We start from the raw sequence: 23,169 nt of genomic DNA, 5'->3' as shown, positions 1-23,169 counted from the left end.
ATGAAGCTATTTCATTATGGGGATGAGCAGTGCTGAATAAACAGGAACAACAAGGCAGAGTGCTTCATTGAGCCATCTGTGGAAGTACTTTGGCAAAGAGTATTGCTGTGTTTACAACACTGATGGCTGGCAGTAGGACACAGATGACTTCTTGCTACAGTAAGTTGAACAAAAGTCATGTCCACTGATCTACAAATATAACCACTTCAAAGCAGTGGGGTGGTGACACCAGAAAAGAATGGATAGATAAGAAAGCTCATAGTTGAAAATTAATCTTAAGTATTGTCAGTGTCATCTTTATTGCAAGGTCATCTGATTTTAAGGCATATTTATAACAGCAGGAAATTAATTTTAGCCTTACAGCTATCTAATCTACCAACCTCATTATGAGACAAATTAAGACAGCCCCTTTATAAGAGAATGCTTGTACTGTAGTAAACTAAACACAACACAGAAGAAGCAGATGATGCAGACTGACAGGACAGTCAAACAGTAATAAGAAATATACCCAAACTAAAAACAACAGGTAAATCAGATATATAAGGTAGAATCGGCTTTCTACCTGATTTCCTTTGTTCTCACTTAAAAATAATACTTTTTTTATGCTGAGGACTTTAAAATGACAAGACACAACGTAAAGCTAAAAAACACAGTGAAAGCAACACTGTGCTGACTTCAGGGAGTACTCAGGAAGGAGAAAAGGAGCCAGGGTCAATTTCAGCATTTTTCCGCCACCCCCTTACAGAAACGGATGAGAAATTGAGTTAATAAAAGAATCGAAAAATGAGAGAGAGACACCACTGTGTCAAACAAATGCCTTTGTAGTTGCTGCTGCTGGTGCAGCATGATGCCATGCTGGAGACTTAAGGCGCTCTCTGACATCTGATAAAACTGAATCTAGAGTTGATGCTCCAAGAAAAGAAAAAAATCCACTTTTTATACACACTCACTGGCCACTTTGTTAGATACACCTGTCCAACTGCTATTTAACACAAATTTCTAATAAGTTCATTCAGATAAGGCATCAGTGTTTTAGGCTGTAAGTGGTGGTGGGGTGGGGAGTATTTTCAACAGTGTAGCAGTCAAACAAACACAGAATGTTTATTGTGGAGTTTTTAACCTTACAATATAGAGTGCCTTAAGGTAGGGCTGTGCGATATGACCAAAATCTCATATCCCGATATAAGAATTCTATCGTCCGATAACGATATAAATCACAAAAATGTAACATTTTTGCAGATTCTGTGAATCTCAGGCAGCTCGACTTGCGGGAAGTGTTTTCAGCTGCGCGTCATGTACCTGGAGTCGAGTGTTTTAACCGATGTATGAAACTATAAATTTTTAGACATAAGTTGTAACGGCCGCCGTTTTCTTTGAGAGTATTTATTACACGGCGTGCTGCGGGGGAAAGCCTGTTCTAATGTTTGAGTCTAAGGTTTCTTTTTTAGCACCTGGCGGCTCTTTTTTACTTCTCATCCGTAAATAATCTGCTCTTTCACGTGATTCAGTTTATTTTGAAAAATCTCAACAGGATGTTGAGGTTTATTGTGAAAGGTTTATGTGGAAAATAAACAAGTGGACACGCGATGGTGTTACCGTCGTTGTTGCTAACCACAACGCATAAAAACAGGCGCTTGTCTGTCCTTAGTGTGGTTATATTAAATGTAAGAGAAAGAGAGAACTTTAAGAAATTAACATAGCCACTACAGTGACCATCAAAACGATGAAAAAAATATTGCCGTAAAGTGACACCACGAAACAAACAATAGCGTAAAATGAAACGATAGACGTTTTTATATCGTCATCCGATATATATCATTATATCGAACAGCCCTACCTTAAGGCAACTGTTGTGATTTGGCGCAATATTAATAACATGGAAATGAATTGATTTGAAAAGTGGGTGTGTACATATTTAGACATCTTTGTGGGGACAGAAAATACCCATGGTACTATACTTGTGGGGTCCAACGGTCACTAATAAGGGCAAAATGCCCGTCCCCATGAGTTTGAAGGAATTTTTGAGGCTCAAAATGTGGTTTTAGTGTCAGGGTTACAATTAGGTTAAGGTTAGGTTTAGGCTGAGGGTTAGGACTAGGCATTCATTTTTGATGGTTAGGGTAAGCGGCTAGGCAAAGCATTATATCAATAAGAGGTCCTCACTAAGATATGAAAACAAGTTTGTATGTGTATGTACAATACTTTGTCTGAAAAGCAGTTGTTTAAGGAGGAGTTGTAATTTGTCAAAAGGTAGCTCATGATGGTACTGTAACAAAGACTGCATAAATGAGTTAATTTTCAGTCATGACACACTCCACGGATGATTACACGATAAAGACGAATACATCCAACGCATCAATCGCCAGCCTCACAAATGTCCGGATCAGCTCATTTTCATGCCAGAGTCACATTCTCCAGACATGTCATAATTACTTGTCTCCTGACATTCATTAAGTAACATGCTGATTTCCCTCCTTCTCTCAATTGGGCTTAATTGACCGCTTTTAAAAGCCAAGCCAGTTCTTCCATTAGAACAAAAGCCAGACAGCTAAATGTGTCGGAGAGTGGAGAGTGCGTGTGTGTGTGTGTGTGTGTGGGCACCACTCTGCACATTCGCAGCAGTAATGGGTTGGGGCAGCTGGTCTCAGTTTTTCTGTCATTCCTGTGACAATGATGGAGGCTAGATGGCCGGGCAAACAGCAGCACTCAGCCCTGCATCTTATTCTAACATTGTGCTGCTAACGAACAGAACTGCTCAATGAGCTTCACGTTACAGAGGCAAACTGGCAATCCTGTTTTACTCAGGAATGAGAAGTTTAACAAAAAAAAAAAATGCAAAATATTGTATTGCTGTACAAAAAAAAAACTGTAATAATTTTACTTTAAGAATGACTCTTAAAAGTTACCTGGTTTCTTAAACAGGAACACCTGTGGTGAATGCAAAATTTAACAATTGCCTATTTTCTTAATCGACCTTTTAATGGAAGGAACACAGATGGGCTTTATCCACATCACATTTATCTCACATTTGCACAGTTATCAGCTTATCACAATCAGCAGTAGCTGCGGAGCATTCCCAATTTCTCATTTTCTTGTCACTTAAAACAGAGCCTTCTGTCACTTTGCTGGCTGTGTGCCATGTCTCAATTATACCTGCTCTCACCCTGGTGATGTTAATACCTTTAATTCTTTTTAATGCCATTAGAAGTCACAGCCAACCATCCTATCATCACATATAAACTCAAGTTCAATCTAATTTCCACTTCTTCCATTTATTTAGCGCTCTACTGTCCGTAATGGGAGCAGATTAAAATATCTTTGCATGGTCTGAAAATTGAGGACATTTTAATTAAATGTGTCTTGAATGAAAAGGTGTGTGCTGTTAGAATACAGAGTGGCAGTCAGACGTCAGACTCTGTTAGCTGGCTAACTGCAGTGCTACTGCAACAGAAACCGGACTAAGGAGCACTGGAGGGAGCTGAAATGTGGCTGGATGGATTCATGGCAACAGGAGGACGTGTAACCCTTTGGTCTAAACTAAACCTCACACTGCATCTGGAACTCTGCACTGCTGTTGGGTCTGAATAAATGCATGTAATGAGTGTAGTTAGGAGAGATACGGTGCATGACTGGACCACTGACCTTTCACTTAACTTTTCCCCTCAACAGCAATCCTCAAGACATAATTTAGCAACCACAACTAGGCCTGTCAAGGCCTGTCAGGCTCAGTTTTCTCCAGATGCTAAACTATATTTATTGGGATGTAGTTAGAGTGATACTGGGTGGCAGTGTTTTGTTTTTTTTAAACCACTTTTCCAAAACTATACACACACATTCAGAAATCAAAGGAAACCACTAAAATGTGTGTTTATGTGCCATAAATGCTGGCTAGTTGGCTCATGTACATCCTTAAAAATCAGAGTGGTTCTCCTGTCTAATAATCGCCCCACTTAATTAAACCACTGCATTCATATCATATTACTTAGTGATGCAGTACTGAAAGTGTTAAATCTGTGTATTTTACAAACACTTGAAAGCTAGCGTGGCACGGCTTCATTCCTAATTTTCCTAAGAATGAAATTCCATGATCAGAGATTCAACCTTCAGTTTCATGAGAGGCAATGTTATCGCAATCCACTGAAATATTTGTGTTCCACTGTTTTATTGAAATTAGGAATAAAACTGGAAACTGACAAGTGTCTATTTAACTTTGTTAAAGCTTGCTATGTCTTATGAAAATAAATTTGTTCTGTCGTTATTTATAGGCGGGTACAAGGAAATTAAAAACAAAAAACCCCCACAACAACACAGCTGTGCGCTTTATTTTATAATATCTACAGTGCTTATTTCTTATTATCATCATCATAACAATAACGGCAGCGATTGTTCATCATGTTTAGCAGATACTGGGATCCGCAGGCTATTTCCCTACAACACGAACAATAAGGTCTTTCAACTATGAAAATGTAGGGTCAGGGGCGCACAGGACAAACTCTATGAATATAAATCAGCTATGAAGGAGAGCTGCCAATCCAGAAGCAGATATTTGGCAACTGCACACAGAACAGAGTTGGAGGCACCATCCAAATGTGTCAGAAAAGTCAAATATCAGCTTAACAGCATTTCCCCCTGCATTGCTACGAACCTCTGCATTAAATTCATCAAACGCTAACAGGAATAAACACAGGAACAACTGACAGCTTTTGACTTGAACATCACTGTGCTCTCTGAAACTGAATCAGGCTTACTGTTATAAGCCATATGTTTATCATTTTCCTGTCTGTGTCCCTATGTTTACAGTATTACTCAGCAACAACAGCAGCAGCAGCTATGTAAACTAATTTGTGAGTGACATTTATTAATCCAGATAGGAAGATCAAAACCTTCCTGTGACACCAAAAGCATGCTTTCACAGGGTTGTAAATCGCAGGCATTTTGTATTTTCGTTCGCTTAAGGGGGGAAGCTATATTGCCTCAGCCTAGGTAATGTCAGTTTATACATTAACTCAGGTAAAAATTACATTTGCTGTTAGATGGCACTGAACATGTTATTTTATTTTAGCCAAAATAAATGGATTACAGGCTGATTTTGGAGACAGTAAAAAAGATACTAAGCACTAATAACTGAGAAAAATCTATAGCTTTTAATGTAAAGTAGTGAGATACGCTCTTTTTTTTTTTTTGCTCCTCATTGATTGCATTTGTTTTGCTTTCTTACAAAAGGTAACATAAAAGACCTGTATCTCAGAAGGGTGAGATAAGTAATGTTGACATGACAGAGTCCTTAAGTAGCTGAATGGACACATTTCTGTGTGTATCCATTCATTTTGTGGTAGGAATGCCTCAATGAAAAACAGACTGAGTGGTTCAAAAATAGCTGGAGTGCTGCTGCAGTTGCATCACTGCAGCTGTGTCGACAAACTTACAACTGCTGACTATTTACAGTATTAGGCTACAAAGCATATACGTCTGCATCACCGAGCTGATGTTGGCTTTATTTAGAAAACCTTTAGCTGTTACTCTCCATTGTCTCAATTCAAGCTTTTTCTTTGGGCAGCTCTCAGATTGCCACTGTAATTCACATAGAATTAGAATTCCAACAGTAGACCTACCATAAGAGCAGTAATAATAGCCCTTTACAAGCCACACAATTGCTTGCCTGTCATAAGGAGAAGGTACAATGAATCAACAGTCATACTTAACTGGAGCAAGATGACATACCTTTTCCATATGAGGGCATCTGATGGGTTATTTTCAGCTATCCAATAACTTTCAGTCTCAGTATTTACAATGCTGACTCAGGCACAGGTGAAGTTTCAACACACCAACCGTCGAGACTAAGAAAGCTATTTTTAGAGTAAAAGTTCCATGCTATGTGCAAACATAAGGGTGTTAAATTAGCTTAATGCATAAACATGCTATTTACAGTATTACAGTCTGGCAAAGAAAACAAATAGCAGTGCCAAAACAAACATCACACATTTGAAGTAATATATCCATGAATCCTCACAAAAGAAAAATTAAGGTACTATAGTTTAAGATTTTATAAATCACCAGCTCTGTGGCAGTAGAGGCCAAATGGGAGCATCAAGGAAACAACAAAAGAACTCCTCGACTCCCAACCCGATAAAAACTCATCTTATCCGACTTATCGCAGCAGAAGTAGAGTTTACACAACTCTACTTGAAAAGTGACATTGCCGAACGGATTTTCTGCCCTGCATCTGAAGGGCCAGCTTGAACTTCAGAACATGCCTGAGGCCACTTATGAAGTGAGGACAAATCAACCTCGAGGCCCACAAATGTAGTGAAGTGAATACATAATGGCAGCACCGGCACTAAGGTCTGCATTATCTTAACTCATATATTGTGGCTTTACGACAGCAGGGCATGGCTGTGCATTAACTGGGAAGCACCGATCTTAGGAAAACAATCATTTTAGACATACGGAATAAAAGACATATATCCAGATATCTCATCGTTTTATATCTTAGACATTCTCACCATTAACCTAAGGCAGTGGCAAAATTTCAGCATGGCAAGCATTCAGATCCTGCTCTTTGCAACCTCATCTCTCTGATTCAACACTTTCCTGGATCCGCCTCAGCTATTTAGGACATTTTAATAATGCATCATCTAATGATCAAAGCCAATTAATAGGCAGAAGAGCCTTTTTGACTCTGTGGCTCTTAACCTTGTAAGGCCTTCAGTTCTGTTGAATAAATTATCAGCCAACGGGATCTTGTGTTTGCATAGTGTCGTTTCAAGATTGAAAGGCCTGTGTGGGCAGGAGTGCACACTTATCTTTTTAGACTTACTCAGGCCTCTTGGGTATTTCTACAAGACTTGGTATATCTGCAGCCTTGGCAATACTTCTCTTTGTAGGAAACACTGATAAACATCAGCTGACTCAGTCCTAACTTTGGCAGTGGACACCTAGTCCCATTAGTAAACATCATCAGTATGAAGAAAAGGTGTCAAAGCAGTGAGGCTCAACAATCGGGAGTGTGAGCACGAGAATCCTCCGACAAACAGGAGTGGCATTCTCAGATGAGAGATGGCGGGGAACCAGATGCTTTATTTATTTTGGGAAAAAAGCAAACATGCTCTCTGTCAGCATGACCTTGTTACACATTTAAATATACATAGAGTACGCCTTGCCTTGTACTGACAGCGTTGAACTGCAGGACAAACATGGTCACTGAACAAAAGCTGCAACCTTATTCAGGGATTAAAGTCAATCAAAATGAGTAAAAAGGGAAAAAGCCAAAGCTAAAAGAAAAGAAAGCTTTAGAGCAAATTCAAACATTACACAACAGCACCACACTATGTTCCATTCGTCTTGTGCAAAGACAGACAGGCTTGCATATAAAACTCATATTCACCAGCACATACCCATCCATCACTTTAAAAAAAAAAGGGTTCATAAACACAATACGTAAACAAAGAATTCTTAGCCTACATCCCAAAAGGTTTACTGTAATATTATTATATTACAGAAAATGATAGTTCAGTAGCTCTTTTGTATTATGCTACACACTAGAGACTGTTTTGTTTTGCTTTATTGCAGGAACTGCATACCTTTTCTTAGGACAGAAAAGTATGTTGCATGTGATACAGTTTGTTAGACTCGGCTAAGTTTAAAAAATAAAAATAAAAATAAGGAACCCAAGATCATTATAGGTAGTGCAGAGACGGCGGGATGTCAGACTGCCTCCCTTTCATTTTGTTTTAAGAACATGACCTATTTCTTTCAATGTCTCTCCTGTACATTTCGTCTTCTTTCCCCTGGTACATTTCCGTGCTTTCACAGAACAGAGGCCTGAAAAGGAATGGGAGTTTTCATTCCGGATCTCCTTTTCAATTAAACTCCTTCGCTTTGCCCGGAGTTAAAGCAGTCCAGCGCTTATGCAATCTTCCTCCAAACACTGAGGCTAAGTGGCAGAGGGGGAGAGAAAGAAACACAGAGTGAAAAGAGACAAAGAGGTACGAAAAGAGTGCGGGACGAGTGATCCTTGCAAGTGTCTGGCACCGTCTGACCCGGTGAATGGCTTTCCTTTGTCAGGATATGGAGAGCGTGGGTGGGTGGTGCTTCCGTCTTCATTCGCACACTTTCTTCGCAGATGAAGCGACTCTGTTGCCACACGCCTCCACGCAGCTGTCATAATCGGACCAGGCAGCAAGTAAACACTGTGTCTGCCCACCTGAAATCAGGGGCCCCTGTCTCTCACCAGGTCCCCAACTGTTCCATTAGAAATTCTGAAGTTTCCATTGAACGGGCTACCAAGCTGGAAGACTTGGAAAATAAAGGGGGCCCGGCTGGAACTGCAAAGGAACTTTGATATATGTAGCGGGTGATACCAAAACTCCCCAGGGAGCAGGAGGCAAGCTGGAATGAGAAATGGAGAAGCCACAAGGTTTCGCAAAAAATGCTGCGGTTGCTGTACATAAACCCCCTCCTCTCCTTCCAAAACCCTAGCAGCCCCTCTCTGCATCCTCAGTGTGCACAGTCGCTGCAGGAAATACTGGGTCACACTTGTCTAAGAAAGACTGTGGGCTGCTCATGCTGGGATTTTCTGCATGGCACTTCACAGCTCTAAGAAAGCCCAAAGAGTCTAATTACTCAAGATGAAACCACAGCATGCGAACAAGTCCTACAGAGAAAAACGTCCACTATGAAGAATGGGCTTCATAGATGTACAAAATCCAAATGAGTTTAGTGACGGTTTATCTATAATCCAGCTGCGATGGCATAGCTTTTACCTAATGTAAGTAGAAATGACACAAGTCTTTTACAGACTTAAATATGTCACTCTTCATAAAGCCATCTGGCACTCTAATCCCTATGTTTACACATATATGGAAACTCATACACAGACTCACTTCACTGTTTGCTTGCAGTAGTTTGAATAATCACTACCTGCATACATAAATCCAGTATTCATAGCAAACAATCCCTCAGGACTTCCAGTTAAATATGAGAAGAGCATCCAAGGAAGAGGCCTCAGAAAATTCAATGCATCTGCAAGTAATGGGGATAAAGCCTTCGATATTTTAATCTGGGCATATTTGTGCGCATGGGGCAAGTAAATGAGAAACCAAATACATGCTCTATTGCATTTCAACATACAAAACATTAACATAAAACACTCAGGGCCAGAATGTGAGGTCAGAACTGCATAGACACAGCAAGTTCATTTCATTAATGACCAATATTCTCCAAAGAGCGCCACAAATTAGTGCATCAAAATTAGCAAAGAGGACGAGGGACTGAGCAATCTAACCAAAATAATACAGCGTAAACACAGGTATACGAATCCATTTCTCTTCAGAAACAGTATGCCAATTCAAATCAATGAGAAGCAGCTGAAGAAGAATCCATATCGTTTTGATATTGAGACAAATGCTTCGGTTAGAAATTGCTGAGGAGTGCTTATCATCTTGCTGGTTGAGACTGTGGTTTTCTGGAGAAATGTGTACCAATAGGTTGACTGCTTATTACAAAATATTCAATTATAGAAACTAACTTGACCTGTAGGCTATGCAGAAGAAGAACATGAAGCATTTATGTTTATTATTTATTACTGGCAAACATCAATTTGGTTTCTAACAGATACCAGGAAGGATACATTTTTAAAAAGGTTTCTCTGTGTGCGTGAGTGCATTGAGCACAGGCACGCATGAGACACAAGATATTTTCGTTATGTGCCAAAATCTGAAACACTGCCTGTACAACAACATGCACCCATGTATGAGTCTCGTAGTGAGATTCTCCAGCTCCCTCGGATTCTCACTTTGGTTCAGTTAAGTTATGCTCCATTTCATCAAAATCCCACTACTCCTGATGATGAAATATGTTGGAATCAGGTTTAAACATGCAGAGTGAGGACTCAATGTAGAGTAAAAGGACACGGCAAAAGCTTAAGGACTAGGCTCACAGCATTGAGCGATCCACCTTTGACATCTACCCACTTCCTCCGATAAAATCACTCCCCCCCCCCAGTCCACATAACCCTCCTAGTGTCAACTCCCACAAAAACACCAGGCATAAAATAAGGCATACTTTTTATTATATTGTATACAATTAAAAAAAAAAAAAAAAGTTGCAGTAAATTGCCTGCTGCAAACCTTAGCAAATCATGCTTCCGTGATTCAGTTGAATAGGCCCTCACAAAGTCTGTCCCTAAGAAAAACTTCTACAAGCACATATTGCAAGGCTCTTTGAAAAATACCTGTATCCAACATTTTCAGTCACCAAAGTGACCCTGTGCCCCTTTAGTAAACACTGGGAGTAGCTTTTTAAAAAGGGTTTAAAGAGGTTGTTTGTTTGTTTTTTGCTAATGCAGACCATTAGTAAATCTGGCCCTTGGAGTACTGTAAAGTAATAAATTTTTTTAAAATCCATTTCTCAATCAAATCAACTTATGCCTAAAGCTGTTTATGCATACACACTGTTACAAACATTATCCCACTGAGAAATGTTTGGCGAACAGATTTGCTAAACACTGTCTTAAGTTCACATATAATAGCAGCTTGGGTTCCTTGCCCTATGCTGAGGATGACGCCACTTGTACAACTAAAAAAGTGGCTCTCTCACTCTTTTGGTCACTTCACACAAATCATGACTACAAATGAGAATTTGAGCCACTGGAAAACTGATAACTTCCACCTCCAATTCCATTTTCACATGACTTCCTGTTACTAAAGTGTCAATCTCACCCTGGAAGATTTCTAATCAAGAGACAAAAATCTCTCAATTTCTTCTTGAAGGTAGAAATTTGCAGAGGTGTGGACTCGAGTCACATGACTTGGACTCGAGTCAGACTCGAGTCATTAATTTTATGACTTTAGACTTGACTTGAAAAAATGTTCTAAGACTTGTGACTTGACTTGGACTTTTACACCAATGACTTGGGACTTGAATTGGACTTGAACCGGTTTACTTGAAAAGACTTGATATTTCACCCCAAATATAAAACTTAACATGCATATTATATAGAGATTGAAAATGTGATGTCATTCAGGGGTAAAACCGCAAAGGATTCTGGGAACTCGTGGCAAGAGGTACTAGCGCACGCAGGCTTTCAATTAAAATCAGTTATACAGCGATAAAAAGAAACACAAAAATGTCAAGAAGCTGTTGTATCATTAACTGCAATAGCCGGTCACATGACAGCCACGGGAAGCTGACGGGTAAAGAGATCGGTTGTTATCGGATTACGACGTTGAAGAGAAATTGTTCGAGCCATGTTTCCGAAGTAACAAAGACGCGACGGATGGCCTGGATTTCAGCCATTTAAAGATCAAATATAACGTCCCAGAACACTCCAGCTCACAGGTTAGTCTGCTCCAAGCATTTACACGAAGGTCAGTGTTTTTTAGTAGTTAATACGTCATTTTCATAACATAATTGGTGATATAGGTTACAAGCAAGTCTGGCGCTGAACAGAAATTGTCGCGCTATGCTCCTTTGTTTATTGTGCATAAATAGTGAATTGTCCTGACACAATATTGCGCTAAACTTCATGAGTGTGTGCACTCACTCCAAGAACCGTATAATTATAAATATGCATATAAATATGCTACGATGAGATAGCTGACTTCATCTAACTAGCAAATGTTGTCCAGGCTACGTTGGTGATGCAGTTTTTTTTAATATGTATGATATTTTTGTCATGCGATTTTAAAGCTGGTCCTACAACCGCATCCAAGAATAACATGCAGCTTATCTCAGAACTGTCGGTGAAAATTATTCTTGGAGCTAGGTTTAATTGAGCTGCATTTTATAGAGGTGCAATTTCACAATTTGTGTATATTTTCTAAGTTCACTATTTTGTCATGTGTTGAGAAAAACACAGATTTTAAAATTACATGGTCTAATATTTACATTTAGCATAACTGCAACATTCTTTTTTCATTTTTTTTTTTAAAGACTCGAAAGGACTTGAAATTCAAAGTTTAAGACTTGTGACTTGACTCGGACTTTTACACCAGTGACTTGAGACTCGACTCGGACTTGCCTGACATTACTTGAGACTTGACTTGAGACTTGAGGATAAAGACTTGAGACTTACTTGAGACTTGCAAAACAATGACTTGGTCCCACCTCTGGAAATTTGTTCCTGCTTCCTAAAAGTCCAATTTTCTATTTGCCAACCATGGCCCAGGACTACCTAGCACTGATAATCCTGTCTGCTGCATGTGAGGCTTCAAATTGTTCACCAGCATGCTGAAGGCCACAGGTTACTAAAAAATACTTTTGTAATGCCATCATTTCAGTTTTTTTACTACTGTCACACACATTAAACTGAAAATATTTCATTTAAGTCGTTTTCTTAAAAATAGTGAGTATCTCAAAAATCAAATCTTAACTGGCTTTTACAAAAAAAAAAAAAAAAAAAAAAAAGTTAGGTAATGTTCCCTTAAGTGGCTTTGGTGTTACAATCATCTGGGGTTACTGGGTAAAAATGTTATACAGGATAAGAAAAGCCTGTTGTTATTCTGATGGTCCTGGAGACTCAACACTGCTTTGTATGGTCAGGAAATTACCCACCTGGTGCAATCCAAGTATAGAGGCTTTATTGCTCAAGTGTTTTGTTGTACTGAATCTTACCTCTTAACACAGAGGGAGTACTGGTTACTGAGCAGAGACTGAAGAGGGTAAGGGTCTCTCCATCTGATCCCTGAGGAGCGGGGAGAGCTTTCAGGGTGCTCAGGGTATTTGCATACCCTCATAGTGGGTCAAAGATGGAAAAAAAATAAATAAATAAGAGCAATGACCATATGTACATATGAATATCTTAAACAATTTCATGAGCATGGTCACAAAACAACCACAGGGGATGTGTTGGCTCGAAGTCAGACTGACTTAGCTAAATGTGTTTCCAGGAACAACATGAGAATGAGTTCATTGTCACTCTCTTTTCTAGTTAAATCAATGTAATCAAATTAGACTGCTTCATTCCTTCGCACTTTGGAAAAAGAATCTAAGCTAACACACTGTCTAATTAACGACATCACATACAAAAAGCATTGTACACAACTTCATTCTCTTGTCGAGTGAGTCTCACCGTTCTCTGACTAGCACCAACACCATGTCCATAGGCAGAAATCGCACGCATAATGTTCTTTGATACTTGCAGTTAACTTAAAATTACTATGCACCACCAGCCTTTGGTGTGGAGAATCGTTTTGACTGAAGTTGTTCACTTCAGTCTGCTTTATCTGTCCTGTTTATTCTATTTGCTAAATCCAAACTGAGAAGGCAGCCAGGGGACACAAAGGCAGCAAAAAGAATGGAGTGAGAAGGGAAAGAAATAGAGCCAAGTCTCCTCTGTGTGTTTGTGGGTGCTGATGAGCTAGGCAGAGAGGATATGGAGAGGGTTTCCTGTGGGGCAGCAGTCTGCTCTGAATGGGCCAGCTGTTCTTTGCTCATTCTCGTGTCCCAGTGCCCACCGAGCAGCAGGTCTCTGCCAAAAAGAAGGACAGGCACAGCTTCACTACGGCGCACACACTGACAAAGCCTGCTTTTGTGAGGGGTTCCATTCAGAGGTGACCAACAGGCTCCAGGATAGCTGGGAAGACCATATGCTCTAAGCAGGGCAAAGCTTCTGCTCCTTCTTCGGCTTTTTCCTCAGGACATAGTCCACCTCCATTCGACCCCACGACTGGCCTGGCTTGACCTGGCACAGATAGTCTGCAGGTGGCCTCGGGGACCCCAGGGAGGTGTTGATGGGCTTGGAGTCCAAGCCTGGATGCCCTGCTAGTGACCCACTGACAGTGACACGTGGGCCTGCTGACGGAGCACTGAGCGGGAGCAGAGAGGAGCACGGTGAGGCCAGACATCTGTGGACTTATGCAGGGCAGTGGAGGGTTAACCCTGAGATGGAGGGGTTGAAAGTAATGAATACCTTTGCTTTGTTTTTCAGTGAGTGCAACACGAGCGCATATGAACAGACGAGGAAATAATGGAACAACTGAGTGGAATCGGTTAATCATTTACTTCTGAATTTCTGAGAGTGGCAGGTCTTAAATGTTTCACTTTACTGGCAATGGATCCACTCTGGTGGAATGCAAAAAACTTCCCACCTTTGGAAACTCTAAAGGAAAGCCTAACGCCTTTCTAACTAATCTCAGTCATTTATCTTAATGATAAAAGTTCAAAAGAAAGCACATATGCTCAGCCTACTGAGATACTCTGGCATCATCATGAATAATAACATGGTCCCAATCACCCCACTCAATCAGAGCAAGAAGCAAAACAGGCACTGGAATTGTCCTGAGTAAACAAAGATATTGATTATATTCACGAGGCAATAATCACTGGATGTGAAGTTGTAATTACTCTTTAATCTCACTTTCAAATGAACTTCATGGCAGAATCCATTTTTCATCAGAAAGAAATTTCACGCTGCTTATGTGATATCATAAGATGCAAATGTGATGTGTTAATAAACATTTTTTTGCAAGACTTGTGATTTAAATATGATTAATGATGGTGTTTTCATAAAAATAAGACAATGTAAATAATAAATGTAAAGCTGTTACAATTAATTAAATAAAGAAAGAATAATTCAATGTTTACTATCATTTTTCCTAACATAGGCTTGACTTATTAAACGTTTAAAAATGTATTTCAACTATTAAACATATTCTAATTAACATTTAATCTTATCTAGACTGTATTGAGACACAGACATACAGCACATGCTACTTAGACTGGTCTCTAATTCACCTGCTGCCTTGTGTAAGCAACACATCTCTGTCTGCCACATCTGCTTGGGTTTAATGAGCTCTGAGGTCTGATAATGAAATTACTGCCTGCAGAAAACAGCACTGTGAAGAGGTTTTCTTCACTCACATTCAGGAGCACTCAGCACACAATACTGATGTGCTTGCACATATGAAAAGGGTGAAATGGTTGCATTATCAAGCATCATGTCTGTAAGTATCACTGGAAAAATAAATACCCCAAATAAAAACACCACATCAAAAAACCAACTGACGTGGGCACAGTGCAAATTGATTCTTGTGCACCTGAGGACCATTTTAACACACACGTTGCTGCACTGGATGTGTCTCTTTGGCTCTGGGTGATTGGTGACTGCTCGAGCAGTGAAAGGCGCACCATAAAGCCACTCTTAACAGGATGGAGGATTTCCTGCTGTCAGCGAGGCCTGAAAATCGGAAATGTCACTAGTTGTGGTTTTTGGGATATTTATTGCCACTCTCTTCACTTTTACTCCTTCAAGCCCAACGCTTTAGGTGCTCGTCATCATGAACAGTGTCCGAGCCACGCACAAGCCCAAATATAACGCAGGCTGATACTGCTTAATACAAATATGCTTTGACAATATTTCAAGACAGGATATAGGATTCTGTGTATAATATTTGGTGTGTCTGTGGCTCTGTTGTAAAAAGTTCCAATATGCTCCTGTTTTATTCATAGGTAAAGAATCTGGGGGAGTCAACTACCTCTATTATATCAACTATATATAATTTTTAATAATGTCCATTTTAGGTTACAATACAGGGAAGGTTATGTAGACTGAAGATATACCAGTGCTCAAAGGTACATCATCAAAATCTGTCTCCTGACAATACAATGCAGTAGTATTTAGACAAGACTTAAATTCACATCCTATCAGGTCAATGTAAAACATCACAACTGCCACACCTCTGAGTAGGCTTCCAACATGACGGACTATAACATGTTCTGATTCTTAGGATGTAAACAAAAGCAGTGATTTATAATAGACTAAGGCATGTGCCGTGTTTGCCAGTGCAGATCCAATTTACTAACAGCGAGTGGCAGTAACTCAAGAGCAAGTGACGCCATGAAGGTTAAAAGGAAGGTCCGTGTGTGTGTGTGTGTTCAGCCATGCTTGCTCACTGGCTAACCAACAGTAAAGTGAAGACTGGCCACGATTCTTCAGAGGATGAGTCAGATCACAGATGACACATCTGGCTGGTTAAACAAGGACACATATATGCTGGAAGTTAGACTGATGTTGTTTTAAGACCAAACCAGAGACTGTGAGGTTGCGTTATCCCTAACAGGGCACTGACTCTGAAATCTGAAGTGGCATTAATCATACAGAGAGAAAATAAACACAGGTTAAAAGATGCCGTAATCTGAGAGGATAACTGTCAGCTTGGTATTAATGATGTCATGATTATACTGAACTTTGATTGTTTAGAGATTTGGACAATGGTCATTTGAAATGCAAATGCTCTTCTGTAAAAAGCACCACAGGCTGCTGTAACTCAGAAAAGAAAGGGATGAATATGGACAACTATACCTTTAGTTTTTCCTAAAACTAAAAAAGAAAAAAAGAACTTACAATGTGTAGCTTCAGTTCCTGTTTTTCAGTCCCAAAAAAATCTATTGTCATTCTGTATTGTGAAGGCATGAACCAGTACAATCAGGTAGCCTAACTGTCCGCCAGGGACGACTCCAGGTCAACCAGCCAGTGCTTTATCCCCTGTAGTGATCCCACATGAACAGCGGTCAGCTTCTAGCTCCTGCTGGATTTCTCTGAGGTAACTTCACAACCCACAACCCACTCTGACTCGCTTTCTTTTTCTGATATACTCCCTGACAAAAGATAGACAGCTATGGAAAAAAGGAGAAAGACATATGCAATGGAGAAGACATGTTTTGAATCAAAATGTTGCACAAGCTAAGTACAACTCATAAATTCAAACTGTGCTACAAAGACAGGAAAATTGTGTGCTTTGAAGAATAGCAAACCTGTGTTTTAGAAACATAAAAATAGAAAACAAATCAAATTATCGCTCCACAGTCAAATATATACACCTAATAAAATGGGAATAAAACTGTGAAAAGAAGCAGTTGTTAGAAGGAAATCAATTTCAGTGCAAAATAGTTTGTAGGAAGCTAAATATGAAACTACCCAGACTGAAGGAATGTGTCCTCTTTCCCATTTAGTTTTGAAGATTGAATAACCTAACATAAGAAGTAAGGATGCGTGAGAGAAGAACACAGCAGAAGAAGCAAAAGCAAAGACACTACTTCAGTTCCAAGTATCCACTCATCTGCATCAATACAGCCATCAGTATTTTCAGATCACTGAGATGTGGGTTAACCATGACCCTGTTGCTCTGGGCAAGGGCCACAAGGGATAGGCTTGCTGTGAGGTCCCACCCTCCCGAGTCTGTGCTCAAGTCTGGCCCCAGCTCCCTTAATCACCACCACCAGAAAGTCAATACAGCGCACGAGTCAATTACCTGGGGAGGAGAACTCAAGGCTCGACATCCACGAGTTTCCCTTATCCAGACCACCAATCTTTCTGACAGCCAAATCATAGGCAACTTATTGGATTCGGTGGAGAAGGAGATTTTTACATTAATAATTCACTCTGTCCGTGGCTGCATCTCATCTCCTCTGTGCTACAAAAAAAAGTGAGACCACACTGGTGCACAGAGCAGGCGACAAAATGCAATGCTTGAATGGAAATGAACCTCTCTCGCTGTACTACCTCATTCTCTGCTTCCTTGCCTCTTCTCTCCTCTTATTTGTTTCTCCAATATTTTTTTTCCCCTCTCTCAGCCTCCATCTTCATACTCATTCTGGTTGGCTGGTGATAGCAATCCTGTGCCATTTCTTCTGCTTCTCTACTGTCACAAACACTCAGCCTCCCACACTCACTCTCTAAACCAACAATGCCGTTGAGAATAAAAAGCGGATGACAGCCTCGAGTATACTTTCTGACTTTCATCTCAAAGATTTATTTTAGTCTAAATGACAGGTAAACTATTCTGGGGAAAACTGTGTGTAAGGTTTATTAAAAAAAACAAAAAAAAAAAAAAACAACTCCTTTCTGAATGGAGTATTTATGGTCTATGGATGAGAGTATATCAGTGCCCCTTCAGTGTCCCCATTGCTTCTCCACTTATGTTTGCTGTTTTAATACTGTCAGACCTAGAGTCTTTTCTCCTTCACTTTCATCCTCTTTCCAAATGATGTCTCTTCCTTTCCTCCATCTATTTACCTCCATCCCATTTTGCTCTTGCCAGTGGTGTCCTGCTGGTGATGGAGAGCCGCATTTCCTTCGGTGAGCTGCTGCCCTTAATGAGGCTCCTCAGCCACACACCGTATCAAATTAACAGGCTGCACCAAACTATTACAACCCATACCCACCAGCCGGGCCCCGGGCAGACCCAGCGCCTTACCTCATTGCACCCACGATCGCACTGTGTGATTGATAAGATGGGATGTGAACAAAGAGAGTAGGGTGTGCTACAGACCTAGAGAGAAAGAACACCAAACTCTGAATTTTGTCCCGTAATGACAAATATTAGGCTTTCCAAAGAGCAATTATCCTCCTGATGGAATCAGTAATGAGGGGAAAAGGTCACAGATTGCCTGTGTGAAATATTTCATCTTTAAAAAAAAAAAAAAAAAGATTTAAGACACAACAACAGCTGCCATAGTCTCCCAAGGCCACGTTTAAATGCTAGTGTTGGTCTTATAGCTGCAAATGTGTATCTTTTCTTTTTCTGGAAAACCTTGACCCCTGTTTCAATCCAGGGGGTCAATGTGGACATTGTGGAAGACTATAAATATCTTTGAGTGTACATAGACACTAAACTTGACTGGGTTAAAAACACCACTGGACTCTACAGGAAGGGCCAGAGTCGTCTCTATTTTCTGAGGTCTTTCAGCATCTGTCAGACAATATTGAGGATTTTTTACGAGTCTGTTGTGGCCAGTGCCATCCTCTATGCTGTTGCATGCTGGGGCAGCAGGTTGAGGGTCGCAGATGCCAACAGACTCAATAAACTGATCCGCAAGGCCAGTAATGTTGTGGGGATGGAGCTGGACTCCCTTAGGGTGGTGTCTGAGAGGCGGATGTTGTCCAAGATAAGGACAATGCTGGAAAATAGCTCCCACCCACTCCATGACGTGCTGGCTAGTCAAAGGAGCATGTTCAGTGACAGACTGAGATTACCAAAAAGCACCACTGAACGACACAGGAAATCGTTCCTGCTCGTGGCCATCTCCCTGTACAACTCCTCCACCTAACACACTGTAAACACTGCAATAGTTACACTCTGTCATTTATTATTTTACTGTAGAGTGTGTGCAAAGTTCACAGGTTAGAGTTAAATGTCAATGTTATATATTTCACTACTGAAATATTCTTGATATTTAGAATTGAGTGATTTGTATATATTAGTGCCATTTCTTAAATTTGTAAACTTTGTAATATATTGTATTATTTAATTAGTTTAGTCTGTTACTGTTACTGTCTTGGAGCAACAGTAACCCACATAATTTCCTTAGGGTTTATTAAAGTATTCTCATTCTGATTTAAATGTTTGCTACAAAAACTTGCAGTTTTAAAGACCTAAAAAGATTTTTTTTCCCCAGCACCAGGCTTAAAACATGCAGATGGGAATGTATGCACAGGAGAGCGTGTTATGCTGTAACCATCCATCTGGCTAATTGGATCTCGAATCTTAGAACACACACTTGACATGCTCTGATAAGGTTATAATCTCCCTTGTGTCTTTATAGTGCTGGTTCCCTATTTTAATTAGTCACCTCAAGTTTAGGATGGCATCTTCTATAAAGAAGAGGGACTCTGACATCACGTGCTCGTGAGCCGAACGGAGCAAAGCAGAACAGATGCGCTGGAGCCAAAATGACTGTTAGGTGATACAGCATTAATAGAAATAGTACACACGTATTCATTGTTCAGCACAAAGACGTGAAGACATAAAAACTAAAAAAAAGGAAAGGGTAAATGTTTAAATCAAGCTACAATAATAGCTGGATTACTCTGCTAGGGGAGATAACGGCGTGTGTCTGTGGAAGACAAATCCGGAGAAGGTCATTCCTGAATAAATGTCACCAGTAAATTGGCTTCCAGGGAAGGAAAAAAAAAGCTGGGTTATTTTACAAGACAACAAGGCTTATTATAAAGGAGCTTAATCCATTGTCTATCACAGGGACAACAGGAATGTCCCAGACTTCTGCCTCCTGGCTAGATGATAGCAAGAACCTGAAAAACCATGAGGTGAATACTAGAGCAAAAAACAAGACAAAGAAGGCAGAAAGAAAAGGAGAGAAGAAGTATGCTGGCACTTCAAACCCTCTGAATCCAAACCTTTTTGTCAACGGGCCTCTCCACCTGCATTAATCACAATGAAACAGCAGTTACCGGCCAAGTGTCTTCGGACTGCACTGCTCACACAGACAAGCGCGAGCAATCAGATATAAAAATAACCCGTTTCACCCAGAAGCACCCAGAAACAACAGTGAGTAGTAACACTGTATATAAGAAATTTAAAGTGCCAGAAAAAATGTAATCGCAATATTTCTCATTTTTCTAAGTCTCTAATGAAATGAGCCTGAGACATTCTGGGTGGTTTGGTGAAATATCTGATGTGAGACATCAGAACTGGAGCTTGAATGAAATTTCAGACACTATAAAGCTGTTCTTTTGTATGCACTGCAGAGCATCTCCTTCCTCTGTTTCATTCTTTCGCTGTCCTTAAAACACATTCACCTAAAGTCAGGTGAATGTGGAGGTGAGCTTAAACTGCACGCGAGCACGGCTTGAACTGTACAGTTACAAAAGTGACAAACACAAACTGTAACACTCTGAGACTGGCTTTCTACTTTATGAGATTTATGAACATTCACACACTATCACCTCAAAATTCATGCCACTGAAACTAATAAACTAATGAGGCACATTTTGAATCTTTCTGTCATACAAAAAAGAAAAAAGAAGCAGCGCCTTCTATGCCTTTAAATGTTTTGTACTGGCTTAAGTATATTGTACATTTGCATCCCTGTGAGTGCCGAGTGTTCCAGTCTTTCCAGTTTTTTTTTTGTTGGTTCCCCATCTGTTCTTTTCGTGTCCTTCAACAGCTGCAGAGTGCTAGCCGCCCACTCGCACATACTCACACCTAAATGCTCCCTGTCACACCAGAGTGTCAACAGGCCGATTTCCACTCTAGCTCAACCGTCGATTCCGCAGAGAAAAAAAACCACACACACACACACACACACACACACACACACACACACGTCTGAGGTGAGGTTGGTGCTATCAGTTTGTCTATTAGTAATTCAGTGAGTCTGTCATGCTCTCGCTTGTTCTCTCAGCAGCCAGCCAATAAAAATCAGACCAATAACTCCCATAAAGTAACTGCCTCCAACAAGGACACAAACTACAGCCTGAAGTTCCTTCACCACTTCAGGGCAAATGGCTACTTGACATATAAAATGACTCAGTGAAAAGTGTTAAGGAGCGCACGAGAGCAGCCTCTGTGCATGCACGCGTGCATTAGCAGAGCTCATGCATGTGTGCCGCAGGCCCCAGGTAGCCAGCAGCGGGTATGAATTCTGCCCTGTCCTCCTCTGCAGTGGCCCAGACATGGATTAATGGTGTCATTAATCTTACCTTTAAAATGAATGACTTCAGCACCTCCAACCTGCGCCATAGCGGTTGCCCAGTCCCTCATCTCTACTCCTTACCCCCCTCCCAATCCACTCAGCTGTGACGGATGGATAGTGGGTCTGGATAGTGGGTCTGCCATCCTTGGCTTGGCACAGACCGACTCAGTGGGATATCAGAGGCCTGAGAGAACTCTCTTGCCAGTACCCATTGCTTCCTTGCAGACGTGCTGCTAATTTTGGTGCCTTTGTGTCTATGTCCATCTGCAAGCTTGTTAAAAATCATTCATTGTCATACCAGTTGTAGTGTGTGACCATAAAACACAATAATAACAATAACTGCAGTTATATATAAATATTTCCTCGACGGACCAAATTACGCTCAAGTGACATCATCACAGAAAGCATGATAAGGGCGTCTATATAGTGGTTTTCATACCAGAACTGTAATGTGAAAGTCACGTTACCTCCTCACTTTCCATTTCAAAAACCTGCTTGGCTCTAGGAATCGGCTCTTACATAAGTAACGATTTCATCATGTTTTCATCAAAAGCCAAACAACATCATGTGATTTATGGATGAGTGACGTTGGAGTAACTCAGTTATTTTCAATATTGACTAACCTACTGCTGCTTTTTCAGTGAACCGCTGAATCATTGAATCTATCAAATTTAAAAGAATAAGAAAGAAAGTTCATGTCATCAGATATTTTTGCTTTTGTATTTACCGAGCGAAACACCAACGGCTAATTGAAATGCTGTTCTCTCATCACCGCGTGTGTGAATATCTAATGGAAATGCAGAATATATATCGACAAATGCAGCACCAACGTGCACAAAGCCATGTGTGAGCTGCTTGAGCTCCAGTGCTGGATGCCATTCATCACTAAGTGAGAGGGAGGGAGGTTATCAGGCTGAGCTAGAGATTTCTCATTTCATCAATAAGTCGTCAGTCTTCCTGTTCTTCCCTTCTCCTCCCACCTCCTACACCTTCCGTTCCTCAGCTCTGCCAAATGACCGTCCACACCACGGAGGCTGCTGGCCATTATCCAGCAGGCCAGAGACACACTTACACATACACAAAACCACATAGCCATAACCTGCTGGACTGTATGTCACTGTCAAAGTCAAGGAAGCACACAAAAACTGTTTTAAAAACACCAGTATAGGGAGGAAATATTTTGCTGAGCATGTGTTGTTGTTCAGCACCGCGCACAGTTCAATAGAGGCTCATTTTTCACATTCTGGCGGCTGAGCATCAGATAAAAGTTACGTCCCTTTTATTTGAACAACAGTTCAAATAACAGCAAAATTTCCACGTGTTTCTTTGAAATAACTTAGCCTTTACTTCCTCTAACAAACCAGAGATTATAGCCACAGGGAATCAAGGAAGAGGAGGAAGTCAGACTATTTATAAAGTGGGTGTCTTTGTTTAAGCTAATTATTGAGCAGAGCTTGACATTTATCTTCCTTATGTGAGGATAAGGCTTCATAAATGAATCAAAGAACCAATGAAATCTTAGAAGTAACCAAAGAAAATCTCCACATTTTATTCATTTGTAGTTCATGTTCTCATGAAATAATGAAAAAGGAAATTTATGTCCCAAAACACCAGCATACCATATTGAAACCCATCAAACCGAACCATTCCACGCTGAACATAACAGCTAGATGAAACTGCAGTTCTTCTCTAAATGTTGTTTCTTTCTTGAGCAGGATCACTTTACAGTTCAGTATT

General features: G+C 40.4%; 1 protein-coding gene across 4 annotated transcripts in view; it reads right to left on the bottom strand.

Annotated features, from left to right (window-relative positions):
- shf (Src homology 2 domain containing F) overlaps positions 1 to 23,169 on the bottom strand; it is a 93,537-nt gene that overhangs the window by 45,123 nt on the left and 25,245 nt on the right. The gene's annotated exons all lie outside the window — the stretch shown is intronic.

This window comes from Mchenga conophoros, linkage group LG1 (genome assembly GCF_057382185.1).
Source record: "Mchenga conophoros isolate Kocher_MC1m ecotype Shallow Benthic linkage group LG1, M_conophoros_male_GT1.1, whole genome shotgun sequence".
NCBI lineage: Eukaryota > Metazoa > Chordata > Actinopteri > Cichliformes > Cichlidae > Mchenga > Mchenga conophoros.
This window is presented reverse-complemented; position numbering and strand designations above follow the sequence as displayed.